Genomic DNA, 7985 nt, shown 5'->3' with positions numbered 1-7985 from the left:
CTCTTGTTACTAATTTTAGTTTGAAGTCTATTTTATCTGATAGGAAAATGATGACTCCAGCCTGTTTATGGGGGCTGTTAGCTTGATTTTATTTCAGCTTCTCATTCTCAAAATATGTTTGTTTTTTTTGGGGGGGGAAGGTGTGTCTCTTGAAGACAGCAGAAAGATGGATCTTGCTTTTTGATCCAACTAGCCAGTCTATGCTGTTTAATTGGAGAGTTAAGTCCCTTGATATTGAGGGTTAGGATTGAAAAATATTTACTAGTTCTTGCTTTTTTTTTGGTTCATTTCGTTAGGGCCAGGCTACCTTCTTAATAGCTAAGATTATAGGCATGAACTACAATACCTGGCTTATGGTGACTTTCAGTGGATATTAATGTGTATGTGTGTGTGTGTGTGTGTGTGGTGTGTGTGTGTGTGTGTGTGTGTGTGTGTGTGTGCACATGCTGGTACTAGTTAGTGCTTTAACTCAGAGCCTTACACTCTTGTTGGATTTCTTTTCTACTCATGGATGCTGCTTTACCAGTTGAGTCACACCTCCAGTCCAGCTTATTTTTATGATGATAGTTTTGTGTACTTTTCTGCCCAGACTCCTGAATAGCAGGGATTCCCAATGTGAAAATTCTAATGTGTGAAAAATTCTCAAGAACCCTACATTTTTAAGAACCAATGTTATATAGAGCCCAAGCTTTGTTTTCATTTTTATTTAAATATATTGCATTTTTACTAGTAAAGATTTAAATTGTTATTCCACAAAGAATCCCTTAAAATGTAATTCCTTTCCTGGTTGTTTAGCAAGTGCAGGTGATCTTAATGAGGGACTGATACATGCCAGTAGCTGATCATCTATGGACATGAAAGAAATATTGAAAAGCTCAAAATCAAAAGAAATCTTCCAACTCCAATTTGTGGAACATTTGGAGAGCTTCCTCTGAAAAGAGCACTGGGGAAACCAGGCTCGAAGCTCTCAGAGGTCATGAGAAAACCCAACATGATGACAAATAGTCAAAACAGGGGGCAGAGGGTCCCACACAGAGGCCAGCAGCCTCTGTGAGAAGCAGAGCAAATATGCCATGCATTCTTGAAGTTCCAAGGAGAGAACATAGGAACAGTCAGTAAGACAATCCCCAATGATTACTACCCCCTCCTTCCCCTTCTCACTTCTCTTTGCCAAGTGCCAGGATTCTAGCAAAAGTCACATCATAATGGAAACCTGAAGATGATGCTGGCTTTGTTCTGTGTTGATAGTGATCTATTGAACATTCCTCTGAACAAATCCGGTGTCTGCATTCTCAAAGGCACCACTTAAGAACGGAGGCGTACTTCGCATTTTTCCCCCTAGTACTAACATCTATGCAATGTTAGACAGGATAAAATATCTTGCTACATTGAGGGTAAATGACATTCTTCAACTTCACCTGCTCTAATGGGCCAATAACTGTTGAAAAAGATGATAAAATGTGACAAGAGGTTATTTCTTCAAGAGCTAGTTTATCACTCAGAAACATTTCCCTTCTACTCGCAAATCAACTACAAAATCTACTTTTTGTGTCATATTGTTCTGCAGATTCCAAACATCATTGTTTACACACAAAAGATGACTTTATTTTTTACATCTGTTCAGTCTTTCCTTGTAAACAGTGTTGTGACTCATTCAATTAGCTTTTGATGGTGTATCTTATGTACAGCCAAACATAAACACAACCCCATGTGTTAACAACTAATGAGGAAAACAACTACCTTAGGAAAGGGGCTGAGGACTGAGAAGTCTGTCAGAATTCTGTTCAATAACATAAAGTAGTAATTTCAGAACAAAATTTGCACAGGACCTAAACCAGTGAAGACTAAGGTTCATCTTTTTCTTGCAAAATCTTTATAACTGAAGGTTGATCATTAATGCATGAAGTTTTGCAAAAGGTGACCTAGTCAGTGTTCTCTGGAGAAACAGAATCAACAGAATCTGTCTAGCTATATAAAATCTAATTTTTTTTTCTATTTTAAGTAAATTGGCTCATGTTAATTGTAGGTGCAGAAAACTCTGACATCTGTAGAACAATAGAGCTAACAGAAAGGTTGCTGTTGTACTGCAATCTTGAGTCAGGTATACACAAGCAAAATTGAAGGCTAGAGACTCAGGCAGTTTCTGTATTTCAGGATTAGGGAAGAATTCCTTCCATCTAGGGAAACCTCTGTCTTTCCTGAAGGTCCTCAGCTGATTGGATAAGGTCTATTTACATTTTGAGGTGATTTCTTTACTTACTGATTACAAGTGCCAATCTTTTATCTAAAATGTAACTTCATAAGAATGGCTAAGGTTTGGGCCTGAAGTGTGGCCTAGTGATAGCGTGCTCAGCTTAGCATGCACAAAGCCCTGGGTTCGACTCTACGGAACCACACACATAGAAGTGGTATTGTGGCTCAAATGGCAGAGTGATAGCCTTGAGCAAAAAGTGTCCAAGGACAGTGTGCAGGCCCTGAGTTCAAGCCCCAGGACTGGCCAAAAAAAAAAAAAAAAAAAAAAAGGCTAGTGTTTGACCAAATAGATGGGTACTATAGCTTAACCAATGCAATTAGAAAAGGATGTTTTAAACTATTTACAATAAATTATTGTACTCATAAATATAATGATCATAAAGTGACCCCACCTACAGAGATGACTTGTGCATGTCCTGTACCACTAGATCTGCTCAAAAGACTCTAGAGAGGCTTGTGCTAATTCATTAACTGTCTTTGCAGTATAAAGCAGATGAAGCTGAGTCTCTCAAAGTAGAAATCAGGAAGGCAATTTCTTTTTCTTGTTTTTGGTGTCAATTCGGAGTTTGAACTCAGGGCCTTAGAACTGTCCTGAGTTTTTATGTTCAAGGCTAGTGCTCTACCATTTTAAGCAACAGATCCATTTCTGGCTTGTTGGTGGTTAACTGGCATGAACCATTGATGCCTGGTTGCAAATTCTTATTTCTGGTTATACTATTAGAATCCCTAAGTGTGGAAAGACCTGGAAATACATGTAGTAATTAATAATTTATCATAAAAAATTCCATAAGGCAACACACACACACACACACACACACACACACACACACACACACACACACACACACTCCACCTCACCCAAATGCTTTGGGCTGTAGATGAAGCTGTGGAAGCTTCATAACAAGTTCTTCAGAATTCTTTTGACACTTATGTCTCTGAAAGGCACTAAAGGTTTGGGCCACAATTTGTGGTACTACTGGGAGGTGACAATCTTTAGCAGGTGAATCTGAGTAGAAGGAAGGGAGTATGTGAGGTGTGCCTACAGGGAATATTGGGTTCCTGATCTTTTCCACTACTTAAAAGTTTTTTAAAAAATAATTTTAATTAAAAGTTATGTACAGAGGAATTATAGTTCCTTTAGGCAGGTAAAGAGTATGTTTCTTTTTAGATGTCACCTCTTTCCCCACTCTGCATTTTTCCCTCTATGAGCTTATTTGTTCTATTAGCTTTCTCTGACACTGTCCCCCACTGTGATACTGTCTTATCACAGACCTAAAAGCAACAGGCTAAGCAATTATGAACTGAAGCATCTGACACTGTGAGCCAAAGTAAACACACATTTAAGTTATTTCAGGTAACATCACAGCAACTAAAAGCAAAATCAGACTTCATTGGATCTAATCTCTTTTCTTTCAAAGTTGAGTTTTGTAATTCCTTGACAAAGACAAGGAGACAGAAGCGACTCTGACATTTCTGTGCCCAGGCCTTAATAAATTGGCAGTTCCCACTCTTAGGATGCATTATACTATGTGGAAGCCCCACATGCCCAAATGGAAAGTAAGACAGACTCTCCTTGTTTTCCAAGCTATCTCTCAGAAGTAGACCTTCTAGTCTCAGTTGAGCTACTCTAGTTGGTAAATGCAAAGGTGAGTGGTTTTAATGGAGCTCTGTTCATATTACATAGTCATGAACAAAAGAAATAGTTACTGTTTTAAATCATTAAGTGTTGGGCTGGTAATACAGCAATAGAAATGTGGCTAGAGCTGGGTGTGGTGGCTCACACTTGTAATCCTAGCTACTCAGGAGGCTGAGATCTGAGGATCAGTGTTCACAGGTAGGAAAATGTAGACACTGTATCAGAGGGCAGTATCCAGGTGTTCAAGTTAATGGCAACAGGAAAATAATTCAATACAGATCAGATTTCAAAACAGAGTGGAAAATGGGGCATGAAATGAGCCACATTAGACATTCATGATCTACAACATGAGACACCAAGAGCCAGGAATTGGGTCAACATTCTAGCTAAGTGAGGAACAAACTTTGAGGATAGTGGAACAAACTTTGAGGACAGTGGGTGAGGTGGCAAATGCCTGTAGTGGAGTCTTAGGAGGCCAGGGTAGGAGAATCACAAGTCCATGAAGCTCAAAACCAGCTGAGGCAGAACAGTGAGACTATTGCAACAGCAACAAAGATGGGGAAGAGTGCCCAAATTTAGTGTGAATTAACAGATACTTCCCTTTAGCTTACAAAGCTAGTGAATATTCTAAAGATTCTTTGAGTATTTACAAACCAACCCTGAAACCTCAATTTAAGACTTATTCTTAGGTTTGTCTTTAATTTTTTCCTTAAGAAGAATCTGAGTAGTTAAAAAATAGTGAACTGGAAAAAAAAAGCTATAAAGTTCCTAGAGATTATTGGTTATAAGTTAAAGCACTAGATAAAACATTTATTTCCTTAAGCGACCATTTGTTGATTGACCTAAAACTTCACAATTGATCTTACTGGATTTTGTTATTCCCTTAAAGATTTTTCTTGTACTGGTTTTGTTTTTAACATCAAGTATCAAGATAGTATGAACAGTATCCTTTTCACATACTTTTCCAGTCTCATTTCCTATTACTTTTATCTTTGGCTTATTGGGTCCCAGACAAGTTGGCTCTCTTTTTCAGGTGAGTGAAGATGCTTTCTCCTAGACTGGAGTGATTCCATGTGGTCTTCTTTGACTAGAAAGCATTTTATCTCAGTATCTTCTCTTGATAGTTTCTGTTCTTTCAGCTAAGCTTCAGTTTGAAGGTCATATTCTCAAAGATTCCTTTGTAATTCGCTCTTAGTAAGTTCAATTTTGTTTGTACTATAACTGTAATTGTATACTTAGGCTTTTAAGCTGTTCAAAGGTTGCCTTTCTGACCAGAATACAGAAAGCTGAAGAGGCAGGTAAAAATTGAGAATCTAAAAATATCAAAGATTTAAATACTAGTCTGAAGACTCTTTAGTGAAGGTCAAGTGCTTAATGCACTAAAGTGGCTCCTGTTGGTTGGCAGTATTGTAAAATGTCCATGCTCTTCATTAGATCAGAAACCTACAGGGCATGCGGAAGTCAGGTACCTTAAGTTGGTGATGGCAATGCAGTATGCCTATTTAGAAAAAAATCTGTAAATTACTCAGAATTAAGTGAGGGCTGAAAAGGTGGAGATGTCATTTGTATATACAAATCCTTGAGTTTGTTCCCCAGCATGAGAAAAAAGAAAAAAGTTGTATATAACAGCATATTGTTGCATTACCACATAAATGGGGGGCTGATTATATATAAAGGGACATTATTCAATCATAGACAAAGAACACTGGATGAAACCCTGGAATATACTGAGTGAACTGTCGGGCTCCTTCGTCCTGGGTCCCTCTCGATCAGCAGGAGGGATAGGGAGAACAAGTCTGACCGGGACAAGCCAAGCGAGGAGAGGGCCCACTGACCACCCACACCCAGCCCTCCTTCTCTGGAGCACAAACAGATTTGTCAAGGCAGGAATCTCTCTCCCCCAAAAACCCCTTCCCGAGGAAGTCCCCATCAGCTAATATACCCTCTAGGTCTCAGCAGAGAGTGATAAAGCAATTAACACATTTGTAACCAATGGTAATCAAGTCTTGCGCCCTGCCTCTTACGCTTTGTCTCAGCAGAAAGTTATTAGACATGGCATTACTCAGCTCCCAGCATGAACCATGCTAGATCCATGGCTAGAAGGGCAGGAATGGGGAATGACCACAGGATGGACACAGAATTCATCTTTGGAGGGATAAAACTGTATGGTGAGCATACTAAATAAGCATTGAATTGTATACCCTTAAGTACGTGAATTTCATCTCAAAAATGTTTAAAAAACATTTTGCCCTATGTTACTGAATTAACAGATACTAAACCATTCATTGCTCTCAGGAAAAATATGGAATCTGTGGGTCACCTCCCCATCAACCTGACTGTGCATCATTTTTATATTTTATGTTTCTGTTTAGACTGCATTTTATTCTGTCTTGGGTCACTTTAAAGTAAAACTCTCAACAAAATGTGAAAAATGGACCATCAAAAGGTATGTTAATTTTCAAGTACAAGGCTTACTTATATGACATCTATATGACTTCCTGTGCATTTGTAAATGTCTTCACACTTTAGCTACTGCCAATTTAATTTACACATGTTGGAGATTAAACCTATAGTCTTGTATATACTAGAGAAGTGCTCTAACATAGTTTTATCTCTTCCTTTAACTATTAAACATTTGCAGGATTTACCTTCATTCTTTTTTTTTTTTTTTTTTTTTTTTTTTGCCAGTCCTGGGCTTGGGCTCAGGGCCTGAGCACTGTCCTTGGACTTTCTCAAGGTTAGCACTCTACCACGTGAGCCTCAGCACCACTTCCGGCTTTTTGCTATGTATATGGTACCGAGGAATCGAACCCGGGTGTTCATGCATGCTAGGCAAGCACTTTAACCACTTGGGCAAACTCCCGGCCCTTACCTTCATTCTTATACTTCATTCTTTTACTTCATTCATTTTAATTTTTGAAAGCTATCAAACTTTAAATCTTAAAACAGCATACTTTTGTTTTTATTTATAGTTTTACTATGATTAAAAAATTGCTAAATTTAGAGATAAATTAACTGGTTAAGGTATAAGTAATTAGCTTTGACAAGGTAAGCAAAGTTGCAGTTATTAAATAGCTATATCTGTGGTGACTTTGAATAAGCTTAATCAAATGTCAGACTCTGGCTATAAAACAAAACTTTCTGGATCAGTATTAATACTCTTTAACTGGTAATCAGTGCTTTTTGTTTCTTTAAAAACCTTTTCTTTCCTTGAAACTGGCAAAACCCACTCTGAATTGGCTGAGTAAATTGAACCTCCCAATTAAAAAACCGGGGTTTGGTAGATACCCTATTATTCATCAGCTTGAGAACTGGAAGCTCTAAAATACAGTGGGGTTCTTCAGCTTCTTTGATCTCTCACAATAACATGAATACAATAGTTTTAAGGCCTCTCTTCACTACCATTACATGTTAGATACTCATTTAACTTGGATTTTCTGCCCCAAAATCAGTCTAATGATTTTGTATGCCAATTTCAAAAGTTTTGAAGTTTCACTCTTCAATGCCACTATTATTCAATATGTAGTGGAAACTCCATGATTTTCTCCAATGCTCACATTGTTCTGAAATAGCAATAAATATTAGGGATCAGTGGCATGTTAACCAGGTCTTGTTTTATCAAATATCCATGCCATTGATTGTCCAAAGTAGACAGTACCCTGCTTTCCAGGATGTCTTATGATATTTTAAACAGCCAAATCAGGCAGATAATAGTCTCTTGCTGCCTTTAAAAATATACTAAGCTACTAATAAAGACTAATAACCAATCTCTATTACCAACAGAAGAAGTTACGATAACTTAAACGGTATGGACGTTTTTACATTTTGTTAAAAAATAAACAAAACAGGGGCTGGGAGTTTGGCCTAGTGGTTAAAGTGCTTGCCTAGCATGCATGAAGACCCGGGTTCGATTCCTCAGTACCACATACATAGATTAAAAAAAAGCCAGAAGTGGTGCTGAGGCTCAAGTGGTAGAGCTCTAGCTTTGAGAAAGTCCAAGGACAGTGCTCAGGCCCTGAGCTCAAGCCCAGGACTGGCAAAAAACAAAAAACAAAACAAAAAAAAAAACACAAAAACTGCTTAGCTGGGTGTCTGT

The sequence above is a fragment of the Megascapheus bottae genome, chromosome 6, assembly GCF_031878675.1.
Source record: "Megascapheus bottae isolate mThoBot1 chromosome 6, mThoBot2.hap1, whole genome shotgun sequence".
Taxonomy (NCBI): domain Eukaryota; kingdom Metazoa; phylum Chordata; class Mammalia; order Rodentia; family Geomyidae; genus Megascapheus; species Megascapheus bottae.
The sequence above is the reverse complement of the archived record's forward strand: the minus strand, read 5'-3'. Positions refer to the sequence as shown.